Raw genomic sequence first — 18,994 nt, 5'->3', positions numbered from 1 at the left:
TACTGATCAAAACAAAATATTCAAATTAAAAAAATAACAATAACTATGGATCCAACTAAATGGTAAGATATTAAATTAGATTTTAGTTTAGCAACACGTGTAATTTGATTTGAATATGACTACTAATAAATATGATAAAAAAATTAAACTTTCATATTATATTTAAATTTGAATATCTATAATTAAAATTTTGATATATTACATAAATAAGATTTTTAATCAAAATTAATTAAGAATTAATATTATAATATACACACACCTTTTATTTAAATTTATGTTAAAGAAAATAATCTTAAAATTAAATTCTTTAGTGACAATTTTTTTGATAATGTTGCTATATTTCTTATATAATTGTATTAAAATTCTCTTTATGATTTAAGTCAATAAAATATAAATAGATATGAAAACCTTTGACACATGTTTAAATAAATGTATTTCTATAAATTATAAACTTTATATATAATATAATATAAATGACATTCATATAAAAGAATAGTATTAAAATCAAATTACTTAATAATCTTTCATTCATTTTTTTAAAAATTGGAAGGAAATTTTTTTCTAATGTTTAAAACTTTAATGCAACATTTTTATAACTCTGATTTGACTTTGGGGGATAGGGAGACAAGACAATTAACACTGACAACAATAGATACATGTAAAGTACAATAGCATTGTAATATGGCATGGCATGCCATATGGGGTCATCGCAGACATCTAGGCATAGAGTGGAGGGGCTTGGCCAGTGCAAATATGTTGCACCATAGCTGGTGCCGAAAATGGTAGTGCGAGAAAAGAATATGTATGGTATACTATTTAAGACATCTAATACAATTTTTATATTTTTATGAATAGTCCTTTTTCTATTAATTAAATATCTAATACAATTTGAATAGTCAAGAAACATCTATACATCGTATAGTCACAAAACTTAAAAAAAGTGTAGTAGCATCTATCAATCAAATAACATTAGCATATATATCATAATGTAATAACCTATAACACAATGGTTAATTGTGAATTTCTTATCTTCATCTATTCAAGCTAATCAAACTTAACTAATAATAATTAGTTAGAATAAATAATAATAATTAACATTGGCTTCAACCTGTGTGTATTAATATTGATATACAATGTTTCATACTTATAATTTAATACATCAATTTAAATAGGGTTGTCATCTATATAAAACAAACTAGACTCAACAAATAATTTCAAATTGCTTGTGTTTTTCTTATTTAAAGAAAGAAACATTGTGTATTTTTAAAATAATAAGAATGAATTTTCATTATCATAAATCAAATCCCCCAATTTGTTATGAATCCAAGTATGATCACAATGAACTAGTCTTTAAAGATCTTTAGTCTTGAGCTTTATGTAACATGGAAGGTATATTAATGTTTAATGCCTTCTAAGTAATAATATCTCTCATCAAGGATAATGGGGGTAAACCTAGAAGGAGGTCTAGTAGGCTTGCCCAATCCTAGGCTAGGTGCAAACAGAAGTCCCTTAGATACCCAGTGGAGGAGGTTGAAGAAGATAACGCTGGCAACAATAGTGGTAGAAGGGAGAAGGAAGATATTCCCAAATCCAATAAGGATGATGGTAATGAGGAGGGGGAGAAATTTTTTACTTTGGGAACAATTCGGTGGATGATGCTCAAACCTAGGCATCTGATGGAAAAGCAGGGAAAACTGAGACCACCCATGTGTCTACCAGCTTCTCCCTCAAACCTATTACCTTTTGTGAAGAAAAAAACAAGAAGGATGATTCCCCCATAACCATTTCATCCCTTGTTTAGGATAATTTGAAGGTTTCCTCTAACCCATGGGTTTTGTAGGATAAATCACAGGTGTAGAAAATGAAGGAGGTTGCTGCAAAGGGAGATGTGGGGCCTAAAGATAGAACTGAGGTGATGGACAAGTGATACATGCATCTAGAAAGAAGGGTCAAAGCTTTGGAGGAGGGGTTCTTCACCTTCTCCAAATTCGGCCTTAAAGTTACCCATGCTACAACAACAACCCTTCAATTGCTGGCACAGGAAAAGGAGGATGCGGGCTTGGACATGGAGGACCATAAGTTGCTCTTCAAGTTTCTTGCTGATGATTGGGCCCAGATCCTACTACATGCAAAGGGGAAGGGGAAAAAGGAAAACTAAGTTTTTTTATGTTCTTATCAGTTACTGGGATCTTTGCATCCAAAGACTTTTAATACTTTTTTGGTAGTATTGGTTTTGCTGGTTATCAGCTGTAATTAAGACTTGGGTTGGCTTGGGTACCTTTTTGGATAGTGTGGACATCTAGTAGTTAGTTTGCCTCCTTTTTTGTTTTAGCTTAGTTGCTGGTCTTTATTTGTGGTTGCAGACTTTTGAATTTTGCTTAGTTAATTTTTTGACTACTGGTGTTTCTAGCTAGTAATGTGCTGGTTACTAGCTTTTTGATTGTATTTGGATCAACCCCCTTGCTTTTGGTCGCTTTTGATTTCAAAAAAAATATCTCTCATCAACATTCTTACAAATAGTAAGAGAAACTTGAATCATGAACATAACATGAACTAAACGTTTATAAAAGGCCTTGCAATCCAAGGAAAAATGGGTCATTAGGGATTTTGATCAAAACGAGCCTTCACAAAAGAAATGGTGGCTAGGTAAATGTAATGTCCCCATCTTTTTACCCTTTTAATGGAGTTCTTAGTCTTTACATTCTCTGAAGGCTAAGTGGTGGAATAAGGAGAAACTGATTAAATTTAATTTCTTATAAAGTCATTAAATAAATTTAAATTAAAAGGTGACTTTATATTTAATTAATTTAATTAAAAGTGACTAAAGTTAAATAAATAAATTTAAAGAATCTTCTAGAAGAAGGAATTAAATATTAATTTATTTCTTCTAGAAGAAGGTCCATATATTGGAGGAAAAGTGGAACTATATCTTTTATCCCACATTGCTTGTGAAAAGTGGGTCAACCCTATGAAGTGGAAATAAAAGGAGAGTTGGTGGACATTGTTTAGCGGGTTGAATATGAGAAGAAAATTGGTGTGTGAGTTGTAGATCCATTCTTGGCATTAAAGGATGTCTATCCTCTCTTGTGACATTCTAGGTGTCATTCCCTTGGGGTTTGGCCTTTGGAATCCATTGTCATCAGCTTCATTATCAAGCAAATTGAGCACGATATTAGCTACAGGTAGATTTGATGTTTTTCTCATATCTTCTTCATTACTCATCTGATGCTTATGCTACTTTGAGGGAATGATTATATGAAGATATTGGACTATTTGAAAGAAAAAATATTGTAGTAGCATTGCTTACACAGGTATTGTTCATGCGACACTATTCACATAGTTAGTATTCTTGTGATACTATTCATGTAGTAGTAGGTTTAAATAACATTTTTTGGAGCATTATGTCAATAATATTGGAATAATTAGTGAGTTGATAATATGCCATGTATTTGATTTTATTAAATTATGAAAATAACATCTTATCAGTAGTTGTTTAGATTTTGGGCATGTAAGGGTGTCCATTACAATGATATTAGAGCCTAGTTATCTTCTTCTATAGAGACATTACAGGAAATTTAGAATAGCAAGAGAGAGGGAAAAGTGTTTGACAAAATATCAAAATGCTAAAATCAAGTCAAGAAAGTTTGTTTGAGCATGTGATAGGGGCCTTATAATTGCTACAATACCAGAGTAAGACAAAATAGCATTTCAAACTTGCAAAGTGAACAATCTAGTTCACCTATGCAGGTGGAGGTAATGTTCAGGCAATTATTAGATATAATAGAGTAGGGGCATGGTATACAATGGGAGAATAATAGGAGAATAGATATTATGTTGAGCTTATGGCTAGACAGATGGGCCTCAATGTTAATCCAGGTGATGCCAACAATAAAAACAATAAGAATGGGGGCATTGATAATAATGAAGGTTGAGGCAACAACAATAGTCTTGAGAATAGCATTAATGGTAATAATAATGGACATGGAAACGAGGTTGATAACTTTAGACATGTCGCATGCCTAGCTCGAACAACAAGCTTAAGACCTCTTCTACCCACCTTCCCATCCAAAGAACCAGTTGAACCAGTAAACAAATTGCAAATTACCGAGTTAGAAGATTAGTTTAGGAGGGAGTGGGAGGCTAGTGGACTAGAGTTTTAGGAAGATATTTCTCTCAGAGATTATATGGACTTAAGGATGAGACACATGCCTAGAGTGGGAGGGAGGAATCAAAATTTTGAGCTAAGAAATAAAGTTGGAAAACTTTCTTTACCTTATTATGATGCTTTACAAAAGATGACTACACTAGCTTGGGTGGAGAAGGTAGATACATACTTGTAGCTGAATCCTATGCCTAAGGAGGAGGCTATCAAGTATGCAACTATTCATTTGGATGGTCTAGTGCATGAGTGGTGGCACCATGGCATGGTAACCTTGAGGCATAATCAAATCACATCTTACGAGGAGTTCACTGAGAGACTCATAGAGATATTTGATACCAAAGATCATGAGTTATAGTTTAAGGAGTTGGCATAATTCATGTAGAGGGGATTAGTTGAGGTGTATATAAGTGAATTTTAGAGGTTAGCTATTTTGGTCACAAATATTTTAGGGAGGAGATTACTAGTGTTTTTTTTTGGATAGAGTCTCAAATCCCTTAAGGGGTTGGGTCAAGGGGCATGACCTAGCTACATTACAGAAGGCCACTAAGAAGGCTCATGACTTAGCACCTTCTTCTTTTAGGAGCATATTTTAGCCTAGGGATTCACATATGAGAAGGCTAAGGAGAAGGAAAAAAAACATTTTCACAAGGATTCTTAGCCAAAAGAGAGGAAGAAGCTATGTTTCATTGCAGAGAGCCTTGGGACTTATCTCATAAGTGCCCTCTCAAGGCTAAGGAAAAATAAATGGAGTATTTCCTAGTAGAAGAGCCATAGTCAGAGAGGGAGGTTTAACACTCTTATTTAGATGAGGGTAGCACTACAGAAGAGAGAAGTAGTCCTGGTGGTGAGAGTTTGTTGGCTCATTTAATGAGGGATCAAAAGGAAATCATATTTAAGGTCAAGGGTACTATCCATTGGTAGAAAATGATCTCACTCATTGACACTAGGGCTACACAAAATTTCATAGATGCATAGTTGGTAGCCAAGAGAAGTTTACAGACTAAGGAGAATGTTGGGTTTAGAGTCATGGTGGCTAATGGTGATAAATTATTATGGACTTGAAAGATATCTAATCTTCACATTAGGTTTGGAGATGGCCATAAGCTAGAGGATGAATTCTATGTAGTAGACATGGGAGATTATGATGTCATCCTTAGCGTCACCTGGATGGCCTTGATAGTTGAGTTCACACTCAACTTAGAACATTTGGAGATGAGATTCCAACATGAGGGAAGAATTGTTGCACTTAGAGAACTTTCAGATGGGCATTGTAGAGTAATCTCCTTGAGGAGAATGTAGAGACTTTTTTGGAATGATGACATAGAGTGGGCGGCGTAATGTTTCACCATGCCAGCTTTGTGAGAGTCATAGGTGAAGAGTCATCCACTAGATATCCAAGAGATGCTTGACAAACATGCTAAAGTATTTGGCAAGATTCTGCACGGGGTTCCTCTTGACAGAGGGATAGAGCATGTTATCAAGCTTGAGGAGGGAGCCGACCAATTATGATTACTCCCTATCATCATCTTAAGAAACACAACGATGAGATAGAGAAGGCAACTAAGGAGTTGTTGGAGATGGGGCACATTAGGCCTAGAAAAAGCTCTTTTGCTTCAATAATAGTATTGGTAAAGAAGAAGGATGGGACAATGCACATATGCATCGATGAGCTGATTAATGAGTTGCATGGGGCACACTTCTTCACCAAAATTGGTTTATGATCTAGATACCATCAGATCCAAATGAGAGCATAGGACATAAAAAATACAACCTTTTTGATGTCACTATGACCACTTTGAGTTTATGGTAATGCCATTTGGGCTAACAAATGCACCTGCCACATTTTAGAGTTGTATGAACTATGTATTCAGGAGGCAATTGAAGATATTTGTCTTGATCTCCTTTGATGACATCTTGGTCTTCAGTAAGACCTAGGAGGAGCACTTGCAACATCTAGAGGAGGTGTTATCTATTCTGGAGAGAGAGAGACTCATTGTATGCCAAGGAATCTAAATGCGAGTTTGGCATGATTGATCTCCTTTACTTTGGGCATATTATTAGTGCAGATGGTGTTTAGATTGATCCCAAAAAGATTAGAGCTATTAGAGATTAGTCTATTGTTGGAATTACAATAGGAAAGGTAAACTTCTGAGAGGGGGGAGGGGCGGTGAATCAATAGTTTAAACTTGAACCCATAAAACTTTCACCACACATCCATCACATGCATTCAATGAGTAAATTGAAATAACATGTAAAGCATATACATCTAAATCATTTAAACATGTGAGCACTCACACACATAACATCAGATGTGATTACCTAGAAACCCTCCAATTGAGAAGGTAAAATTGGGGTGGGGATGACACTGACAAATCTTCACTACTATAGTAATAAAGTGTATCCAATGAAGGTTATAATAGTTTGACCATGAAATATGATCTACCCTATGAAAGGTTTGCCCTGTTAAAGGCTTACAAAGACTTTTAGGTCTCACCTTGTTAGAGGATTTCAACACCCTGTTAGAAGTGTGCCTTGTTAGAGGAATTCAACTTACAACTAAGCAAACACCTTGTTAAAGGATTTCATATAGTCTATTAGGACTACTTTGTTAAGAGATTTGATTGAAATCACCTGTTAAAATGTCTTAGCATAGATCCTACAGTTGGCACTTGTTTGCTTGATAAGAAATCACCTCTAAACAATGTCTTCTTGATCCTTCTTGATCATATCTCTAAATGTTGTATCCTTTCCTCTATCCTCCATTCTATTCTAACTGATTCTACAATTCACTCTTTCTTCGTAACTTCTAAGTCACCATGAATGCTCTACATGCAAACTATCTTGTTCACTCCTTCAATTCCTTACACACTTGATCATTCATCCATAAAGAGTTTAGGGCTTTGTCCTCCCTAAGAAAACTTTGGTGGCTTAGGGTTAGGTATGAATCTATGACAGAGATTCATCCATTTTGTCACTTAATCCTTCCCATTTTTTGATTGGTTGCATGTAATTGTATAGGGAATCCAACTAGAGATTCGTCCTTATCTCTAGAATATTGAAATACAATCTTAAGTCAGCTCGAAAATTGTTTACATAGTTGTTTGTTCCATTACAAAAATATGTTAAAACTATCTTACTCAGCATCTAAAGTCTCTAATGCTTGGCATGAATTGATCTTTATACTGTGACTCAAAACTTGCATTGCTCAACATGTACTATTTTCTCAACACTTGAGTGGCTCGACACTCGCTATAACTCAGAATGGTCTAATATTTACATATTGTGCTTGACATGTATTACTAGTTTAACATGAACTAAGTAAATGGCTTAAGTGTGTCGACATTCACATGTCAAAACCAATATGAGATCAACAATCTCCCCCTTTGACATGAGTGTTAGAAACACTTGAATATACAATATCATCCTTAATCTCTCCAGCATAACATATCCATGACTCAACTTATATACAAAACTTCAAAATTTCAAAATTTTGCAATAACTTAGATACCTCAAAATTTGATAACTACCCCCAAGTTGATATGTCTATTATGTAACCAAAATTTTGTCCTCCTTTTTGAGTAAATATATCTCTGCTAATACACTTTGGCTCCAATGCCCTATTTTCTTTCATTTCTCTCCCTTATCTGATATCTCCCCCATTGATATATCTCCCCCTTTATTCTTATTTTCCCCAAAAATGTTTCTCCCTGTTGCTATGGTCTCGCTTTTCTTATTCTCTTCCTTTGCTTATACTCTCCCATATTATTTTTCTCCTCCTTTTTGACACTTATGTCAAATGGGCTATACACTTATTGTGTGTTTGTCCTGAAAAGATTTATGGAGATCCATTATTATCTTGAGTGTTGCATCCCAATTATCACATGCAGCATCCAATGACTTGATTTAGATTACAAGCTTGGAAACAAGGTGGACTAGACCATCTAAAGTAGAAAGATATAAGTCTTTTTTTAGTAGAGTTTTAGCATAGCCTAGCTCCTTGTGCAATATCTCCATATGTGGGGTGAGGGTTGCTTGTATGCTTGTTAGTTTGGCTCTTATGTTAGCCTCATTTTCTATCAATATAGCTAACCAGCTCTATGATTGAAGCAATGTCCTAAAATGCTTCTCACTCTAAGCTGGATTTGTTGGTAATCTTGCACTTGATGTAAATATTTGGCTTTCCAAACTCAGAATGTGACTTCTAGTCTCTTGGGTGAAAAGTGTTGGACTACATAGTTTTGTGTACAATGAGAATACGTTCTCATGTACCTTCTTCACATCCTCAACCTTAGTTGCCAATGCAACTTGTGTAAGTGCTATGTCACCAGATATTTTCTCATTTTCTTTATTTTGAAACTTCTTTTTTGACCATTCTAAGAGTTTGGAATTTGTATCAAGGTCTTCATTACTAACCTTCTCCACTTTTTTTGTCAATTATTCCATGAGTGGCTTGGTCTCTTTAGGAGTTGGCAAATTAAATGCATCTAGAAAGATGTTCTTAGAATCTTGAAGTGCCTGCTTTTGCCTATGTTCTCTCCTAAGCATTTCTTGATGCTTTTTCCTTTCTAAGGTCTATTGTAATATGCCTATTTGTTCTAGTGTCATAGTATCATAATCATATTTTGGTATAACGATTTCTTCATTAAGAGTGATATCTCCATAATGAATTACCTTTTCAACCTTTGATGAACTTGGGCTTGGCACTGAGATCTGTAATGGAGTAGAATTTGTGCTTGGCTTCTAAAGAGTTTGTGTGGAAGGAGTACTAGATGTTGGTAAAGCTACTAGTTCTTGGATGACAATTTGTTCCTTCACCTTTGGTTTTAGATCACTATCTTCAGGCTTGCCCTGGTCTACCACTATGACTTGACTTGCACCTTGCCCTTGTGTTGTAGGTGTAGATACATCTATCTGTCTTGTTTCCTACTATCATATAGTGGTATCTTGCTCTTCTATTGTCTTCTTCTCAATAGTATCAACCTTGGCAATTGTATCTTGTGCTAGTTGGACCAAAGGTTATACATTATTAACTGAAGGGATGATAGAAGGTGGTTCTTGTGGATCCACCTTTTCCCTTGTAACATCAGTTACTGAGTTTTGTAGTTCATCTACACTAACCAAAATAGGATTGCCACTAAGTTTGGCATGCAATATAGATTGATCTAATATTTTCTTTGAATCTTTTGTAGTAAGAGGATTGATGTTCTGAAATGATAGATCAAAGAAATCCTTGACATTTATAGTTTCATTTGTCTTGCTTGTGTCATGTGGAGGACTAACACTCAACAATTGTGTGTCATGCACACTCTATTCTTCTTGATGCTTAGGCCCAGCTGTTGCCTTGTCATCTTCTTTCATTTCTATTTCTCCTCCAACTGTGTTATCTTTGTCATCATCTTCTTTATCATCATCTTTAACCTCTGAAGGTTCAATTTCTCCTTTCTTCACCATGGTTAACTCATAAATGAGTTTCCATATCTGTGTTGAATTCTTGACAACATCTTCAATATTATTTTGTAGAATGTTAAAGGCTATGTATTTAGGTGTAAACCTAACTACATATTTCTTTACAACCTTAGCAATTTGTCCCTTAGTTAACTCAGGCATTACTTGAGCTAGTGTGGTCTCCCTGATTTGTCTTTCTAGATTTAGACAATAATGTCATTTTTGCTCAACTATGTCATATAGACTCTTGGGTACAGAATTGGAAAATTCTAGTGGTGTTGTCTTAAACTTTGACATCATCGCATATAGTGCCTCTTCCACTTGGTTTTTCTCCACTTTACCCAATTTGTCAAAATCAACATGAATAAAACCTAATAGATCTACATTGTTCTTAACATTTTCACTTGAATTTTCAAGATCTGAGAGAGGATTGTGACTCACCACTTTAAATTGGTTGTTTTCATCTAACTTTTTTTTCTCTTCATTAGAATATGGTTGTGCCACATATTTCCTTCTAGGTTTCTTTTTCTCTTGACCTCCTTGTTCTATTTGCTTTGTCTTTTCCTTATCCTTTTATGTTGTAGCACATATGCTGGCTCTTGATGTAGGTGCAGTGGGCTTTGGCTGACCTAGTTTGGCAATTTTCTTTGTCCTTTTTGCTGGTTGTGCCTTTTCCTTCCTTTTCTTTTGCTCAGCAAGAGTATGTGCTTCCTTGGCTTCTTCTCGACACCTTCTTCTTTATCTTCTCCCATGCCCTGTATTAATGCTAGAGTTTCTTGTGCTTGAGTTCCTTCTTCCTCTTCATCCTCTTCTTCTTCTTCCTCTTCCTCCTCGACATTCCCTCCAAATTTCACTTTCAAATTCTTTACTACCTTGTCCTTCTTCTTAATAGCTGATGCAATTTTTAGTTCCATGGTAATCTTGGACTTTTCCACCTCATAGTTGCCAAAAACTTTTGCAGTTTTGTCTACCTCTTCTGCAAGTAGAGTTGTTATGATTGCTAAGGCTTCATCTACATTTATCTCATACCCTAAGGGTCTCATCCATCTTACCCTTGGTGTGGTAGCTTATAGAAATGTATAGTTAGCATCAACAAGAAAACATACATCATTATAATGTTTCTCAACTAAGGATACTAGTATTCTTAGTCTCCCCTTCATAGACTTCTTGAAATCTTCAAAGTAACTAGTCATTAAGGATTCAAAATTTTCTCCTAGTTGCTCAATGTACTTACCAATTTGTACTACAACTAATTTTTTGGTCTTCCATCCCATAGTACCAAATGAGGGGAAAGTGTTTTGTACATAAAAGAATACACAAGTAAATATAGAGCCAAATTTGCATTGTGTACTCTTGGTTTTCCTGATTGCTCCAAGGCTCTCCATTAGTTGTTGCAATTGTAGATCTGCTAGATCATATGTATGATCTTTCTTAACAATCTTATAACCAAGATCTATAGCTATTCATGGTACACTATTCAATGTATTGGATTGATAGAATTTGTGTGCTATTACACTTACAACAAATTTAATAAGAGGACATGTGATTGTATCTATAGTCATACCTCTTTTATTCTAGACTGCTCCAATATTCTTCTCAATCATTTCCTTGGAATCACTTCTTAGTGTCTTAGGCTGATCTAGGGTTGGGTAGCCAGTAACCCTATGGATTATTCTCTTAGTTAGTTTGATAGGTCCACTCCCCAACCATAAGGAACCATCATGAATTTGGCTAAGCACTACTCATATCCACTCTTTCTTAAATACATTTGGAAAATCTAGGGCTCATGTTAAACCCTTATTTCTCAAAAATTTTGTACTCTTCTTTCAAAATACCATTTTCACATAACCTATTGTATGCACCTCTAATTTCTATGTCACCAATGCTTCCTATCTTATAGTTGTAGCATTTTCTCACATCTTGTACCATTATCACATTTGGTGGGATCATAGACAATGCACTAGAAGGGTCTTGTTTATATGCAATATCATGAATGACTTTAAACATGGGCTTCTTAACTTCATTACTCACTAATTGAACATTTAAAACTTTTTTCCCTTCAAAATTTTTCAAACTCATGCCATAATGCTAAACTAGGGTTTATGAAAATTAAAACTACGTAGCTTGGCTCTTGATAAATACCTTAGGAAATCTGATGAATTGGTGTGAGATCACTGCTAAAATCTCTTGCAATTGCTTTGAATGGATTTCTAGATTTCCTTTTGCTCTGCTCACTCTTTCTCAAATTTGAAATGATGAAAAATGAGCAAAAATTGATCTAATACCCTTTGAAAACCTTGTATTTAATGTTGAGTGTTTACATAGTTGTAAGCTCAGCATCAACCAATTTTAAGTTCACACAACATACATTGACATTTCCATCACTCATCAACCACTATGAGCTTTGCATCAACTACCTAGTTCGATGGCTTGGCATCTTCTAACATTCCACTCAGCACATATAGGAAACTTTTCATGCTTGACAACAACATGAAAAACTTAAAGATTTATCTTGAATTTCTAACAACATCTTGCATCTTTATTGATGCTAATGTAGTCTTTTCGATACTATCCCCTTTTGGAACTAATGTATGATATAGCCTTTAGATATTAGTCCCACATACCTCTTGATTGCTTAGTTTGATGAGGTGTGATCACTTGACCCATTGGGTGAAGTGATCTCTTCTCCATTTAATTTTTTGCAGACATCTTTCTTTTTCCATGTCTTATTCATCTCATCTCTGATGTGTTCCACATCTACCTTTGCTTTACCTTTATCAAATTCACAACTTGGTGCCTTTGACCTAGTTGGACAATATTTACTAATGTGACTAGTCTTCAAACAACTAAAACATGTAGTTTGACTCAACCATCTTTGGTAGCTACTTATGAAGTGTGTCCTAATACAATTCTTAGGAACACTTCCATATTCTTGATAGTAATGATGGATATATCTTGTATTATAATCCTAATTATAAGAGTTTCTATTGTTCCTTACCTTTGTTTTCCTTTTTTATGACCATATGTATTTGGATATGCATTCAAAAGCTCTATGTCCATACTTCTAACAATTGTAGCAATATCCTTCAAATATTTGTGTATGCATGGTCTTGGTTCTGCATTCATGTGCTTGATGACCTTTCTTGTTGCACTTATGACAATGAATCATGTTCATGGGCTTGATAGTCTGATTTGTAGTCTTGCTCATGTACACATTAGTAGTATGTCCTTTCTTACCACAATTATGACAAGTAGGTTTCAAGTTCTTACCTTTGTTGTTCCTTTCTTCTACACTTTTGGATGATTCTCCTTCTTCAGTACTTGTATATCCTAGTCCTAATGTATCATTCTTGAATTTAGGGGATCTCAATAATTATTCAAAGTATTTGATAGCTTCATTTGGTTTGTTGAAACTTTCAAAAAATTCCTTTTCTCTCTTTAGGTCACTTTGCAATTGTTCATTCTACAACTTCAATGTAGTTATCTCAATGTCCTTGAAATTCAATTCATCATTGGCATTCATCATTTGACTTAGAGTATCCAATTGCATCTTGGAGATCTTGGTTAGCTCTATTGACTTCTCTTCCAATCTATTCACCAAAATCATTTTGTCTTCTTCAATCATGGCTTTGTCTTCCATGGCTTTCTTCTTTTTTTCAATTACCTCACATAACAATATAGCTTGTGATTCTTAATCTAACTTGAGATTTCTGATTTTCCTCAGCTTAGACTCTATTCTTTTCCATTAGCTCTGCTAACTGCTACATCAAATTCATTAGAGTCTCCATTTGCAAATAACTTAGTAGTGTCTATCTCTTTGTATTATGTGTCATTCTCCACAATAGAAATTTCTTTCCTTCTCTTCAAGGAATTATTTAGGTCTTCTCTTGCTTGATTTAGTTGATGTAGTATGAGATGTATTTCAATCTCTTGGTTTTCAATATTCTTTCCCAACTTGTAGACTTCCATTTCAAGATCTTTCCTCAAAGATGTAAAGCTTCTCTTTCACAGAACAAATCTTTGATATCAATTTTTGGAATTAATAGGAAAGGTAAACTTCTTGGGGGGGAGGGGGGTGGTGAATCAATAGTTTAAACTTGAACCCATAAAACTTTCACCACACATCCATCACATGCATTCAATGAGTAAACTGAAATAACATGTAAAACATATACATCTAAATCATGTAAACATGTAAGCATTCACACACATAACACCAGATGTGATTACCCAAAAACCCTCCAAGTGAGAAGGTAGAATTAGGGTGGGGATGACACCCAAAAATAATAAAGTGTGTCCAATGAAGGTTACAATGTTTTGACCATGAAATATGATCTACCCTGTGAAAGGTCTGCCTTGTTAAAGGCTTACAAAGACTGTTAGGTCTCACCTTGTTAGAGGATTTCAAAACCCTGTTAGGAGTATGCCTTGTTAAAGGACTTCAACTTACAACTAAGAAAGCAACCTATTAAAGGATTTCATATAGTTTGTTAGGACTACTCTGTTAAGATATTTGATTGAAATCACCCATTAAAATGTCTCGGCATAGATCCTACGGTTGGCACTTGTTTTCTTGATAATAGATCACCTCTAAACAATGTCTTCTTGATCCTTCTTAATTAGATGTCTCAATGTTTTATCCTTTTTTCTATCCTCTATTTTGTTCTAACTGATTCTACAATTCACTCTTTCTTCATAACTTCTAAGTTACCATGAATGCTCTGTATGTAAACTATCTTCTTCACTCCAATTCCTTACACACTTGATCGTTCATCCATAAAGAGTGTAGGGCTTCATCCTCTTTAAGAAGAATTTGGTGGCTTAGGGTTAGGTATGAATCTATGGCTAAGATTCATCCATTTTTCCACATAATCCTTCCCATTTTTTGAATGGCTACATGTAATTGCACAAAAAATCCAACTAGAGATTCATCCTCAACTCCAAAATATCGAAATACAATCTTAAGTCAGCTCAAAAATGGTTTACATAGTTTTTTGTGCCATTACTAAAAAATGTAAAAATTGTCTTACTCAACATCTAAAGTATTTGATGCTCATCATGTACTAATCTTTATACCATGACTTGGCACCTGTATTTCTTGGTATCCACAGTTTGCTTAGCACTTGAGTGAATTGATAGTCACTATAACTTGACATGGTCTAATATTTACATATTTTTCTCGGGCTGTATTAGTAGTTCAGCATGAACTAAATAAATGGCTTAAGTGTGTTGATACTCACTTGTCAAAATCAATCTAAGATCAACACCTACTCTCACAAAACTAACACAACTTAAGGGGTTCTTTGGTTTATGTGGTTTTTACAAAATATTTATTAGGAGATTCTCAGAGATTGCCACACCTTTGATGAATCTCACTAAGAAGGGGGTCTTCACATGGATAGAGGAAGTACATAGATGTTTTGACCACTTCAAATAGGTGATGTCATGTTGTCCAATTCTAGCTGTACTTGATTTTATGAAACCATTTGAGATCTAGTATGACGCTTCAAGAGATGAGATAGGGGTAGTATTGATGCAGGGGAGACACCCCATTGCTTTTGAGAGTAGGAAGCTTTGAGGAGTTGAGAGGAGCTATTCTATCTATAAGAAGGAAATATTGGCCATAATGCGTGCATTGGCCAAATTTTGATCTTATTTGGTAGGTGGGCATTTTTTATTAAGACTAATCATAACAATATTAAATACTTCATGGGCAAGCATGATCTTAATGATCGACAACATAAATGGGTTACCAAATTGCAAGCTTATGGACTTGACATAAATTTTTTCAAAGGTAAGAAAAATGTGGTGGTTGAAAATTTATCTCAGAGATCTCACTTATGTGCTCTAACAATTTTTTAGGAGATCAGAGAGATCTGATTGCAGCAGATTATGTAGGAGATGATTGGGCTTCTGGGATAGTTGGAGGAACCATTTAGGATGACATGCATGTGGTGTTGGATGGGTTGATTAGATTTCAAGATAGGATTTATTTTATTCCTACATCATAGTTTAGAAAGGATATCTTGAGGGAATCTCATAATGCTTCTATAGCTAGACATCTTGGGGTCTTCAAAACTTATAGGTAGATTTGTGAGGGATTTACCTGGAGGGGACTTAAGGATGATGTGCAGATATATGTGAGAGAGTGCATAGTCTTTCAATAGAATAAGGGACATTAGACTTTTCTCGCAAGCTTGCTTGAGCCTTTACCCATTCTTGGTAGGAAAAGGGAAAGTATTTTGATGGATTTCATCACCGGGTTACCACAAGTTTAGGGGACAGATTGCATCTATGTGGTGGTAGACCACTTGATGAATTTCACTCATTTCTTTTCTATTCCATCCACTTACATATTATTATAGGTGGTATATCTTTTCTTGAGAGAGATATTCAGGTTACATGGGATGCCTAGATTCATAGTCAATGACCAGAATAGTAAATTTATGATTTTTTTTTGGCAGGAATCTTTTAGGTTGTGTGGTATAGATCTTACACCCAACACTAGTTACCATCCACAAATAGATGGGCAGATGGAGATTGTGAATAAATGAATGGAGGGATATGTAAGGAAATATTTGAGTGCACAACAGAGAGCTTGGGTTAGATGCCTATATATGGCAGAGTACTGTTAGAATACCACTTATCATATGTCCATAAAGATGACTCCTTTCATTTGTATGGCTATGAAGCACCTAGCTTCATTGATTTGGTTTTGGGGGACAACAGAGTGCCCAAAGCCAAATACTTGTTGCAGGATAGTCAAGATATCCTGAGAGTGATAAGGGAGAACATACAATAGGCTCAAAATCAACAAAAGTTGCATGCTGAGAAACATAGTGTAGAGTGTAGTTTTGAGGTAGGGAACATGGTTTACTTGAGGCTACAACCTTATAGATAGTCATCAATCAAGAAGAACGGAGCTGAGAAGCTAAAGACTAGGTTTTATGATCCCTACATAGTGATTCAAAAAGTGGGTGAGGTCACCTATGAGATTGAGCTTCCAGAGGGTATTCGACTACATGATGTGTTTCATGTGTTGAGAGTTAAGAAAGTCATGGGTCAAAAAATTGTGCTTTATATAAATTTTCCACTGTTGGATGAGGAAGGTAAGCTTGTGTTGGTCCTTGAAGCTATTCCGGATACTAGAGAGAGGACTCTTAGGAAAAGGGTAATTAAGGAATACTTGGTTAAGTGGAGAAAATTTCTACATGATGATGCTACTTGGTAAAAAGAGAAAATATTGTAGCATCTAGAATTGAGATTGCTTGAGGACAAGTGATTTCAAGGGGGCCAAACTGTAATGTCCCCATCTTTATAGCCTTTTAATGGAGTTCTTAGCCTTTACATTCTTTGAAGGCTAAGTAGAGGAATAAGGAGAAATTGAGTAAATTTAATTTCTTATAAAGTCATTAAATAAATTCAAATTAAAAGATGACTTTATGTTTAATTAATTTAATTAAAAGTGACTAAAATTAAATAAATAAATTAAAAAAACTTCTAGAAGAAGGAATTAAATATTATTTTATTTCTTCTAGAAGGAGGTCCATCTATTGGAGGAAGAGTGGAACTATATCTTTTATCCCACATTGCTTGTGAAAAGTGGGTCAATCTTATGAAGCAGAAATAAAAGGAGAGCTAGTGGACATTGTTCAAACGGTTGAATATGAGAAGAAAATTGATGTTTAAGTTACATATCTATTCTTGGCATAAGAGGATGTCTATCCTCTCTTGTGACATTCTAGACATCATTCCCTTAAGGTATGGCCTTTGGAATCCATTGTCATCAGCTTCATTATTAAGCAATTTGGGTGTGTTTCTAGCTATAGGCAAATTTGATGTTTTTCTCATATCTTCTTTATTGCTCTTCTGATGCTTATGCTACTTTGAGGGAATGATTATATAAATATATTGTCTATTTGAAAGAAAAATTACTATAGAAGCATTGTTCATGTGGGTACTATTCATGTGACACTATTCACGTGGTTATTATTTGTGCAATACTATTCATGTAATTGTAGTAGTAGGTTTAAATAACATTTGCTAGAGCATTATGCCAATAATATTGGAGCAATTAGTGAGTTGATAATTTTCCATGCATATAATTTTATTAAATTATGAAAATAACATCTTATTAGCAATTGTTTAGATTTTGGGCATGTAAGGGTGTCCATTATAGCAAATCACCTCAATAATTTGAAGTTCTAAGATGGATAAAGAGTGCAAGTATTCAAATCAATATTAATTCATCACTAGGTTTGAAGATAAAACTAGATTAACTCATTTATTGGTCATTTTTTCTAAGGTAGAGAGTAGGAGAAAACCACCAAGCAATAAAACTTATGAATTCACTAAAGAGAATCATATGAGCATAGGTGTGGTTGATAAAATTGTATAAGGTTGTTTTAGGGAAGGTATATTTTTAAGTCTAAGTGCGATGAAAAGATAATTACTTTTTTGGGGGTAATTGATTGTGAGATGAGTGATAATGGGAAGCTCAACATGAAGGATCTTCAAAGCCATGAATGACATTGATAAATAATGGAGTTATAGATTTTTACTATCAAGTTTATTCCACTTGTCCAAGATGCCTAATTATTTATGTGGAAAATGAATATAATCCTCATTAATGGTATTTATTATTATCATATTATCAAACTTATATTTCTATTGACCAATAATATTATTGATAGTTTTGTCGAGATAAACTTTTTATAATGAGCTAATCACATATATTTGAAAATAATATTAGATAAGAAACGCACAAGTATAATAATAAATATGCTAAACTAACCTCTAACCAATTTTCATGTTAAATATTATGAAATAAAATGTTGATTTTGTATATTCTGTAGCATTTTCTTTTATCCATTGATGAAGTGTGCTCCCCTTAATACCATATACACATAACGGAAACAAAGAAACAACAACAATTTGCAAGAACAAAATATGGGATTCTTATTATCATCACAAATGAGGAATTATAGAATTCAAAATTACAATATGCTAACCCACATGGGCCCCTTCATTATATTAATTTGCAAGACAAAAATTGGAACTATCACCTGGAGATGTTCTAGACAATGTTCGGGTCTTTCTTAAATAGGCAATCTTATGCTACCAGGGAAGGTTCTAGATACTCAATCTTAATACCTAGGGCAGACAGACCCTAACAATACATATACAGTTATCCAAATACATTTTTTACATTTATTTAGGAAGTTTTGGTCAGCCCAACTTCAGAAGGCAATAACTCTCAAACCATTGCTTTGATTGGCTATTATAATTAACCACTTTTTGGAAACATTTTCTTTTGATCTATAGGCTCAGATCAATGTAAGTGCCCATCCCTTGAGTTTTTGGGCCTCATCTAGGAACTTTTAGGCC

The sequence above is a fragment of the Cupressus sempervirens genome, chromosome 2, assembly GCF_028749045.1.
Source record: "Cupressus sempervirens isolate cs-2001-9-10 chromosome 2, ASM2874904v1, whole genome shotgun sequence".
Classification (NCBI taxonomy): Eukaryota; Viridiplantae; Streptophyta; class Pinopsida; order Cupressales; family Cupressaceae; genus Cupressus; species Cupressus sempervirens.
This window is presented reverse-complemented; position numbering follows the sequence as displayed.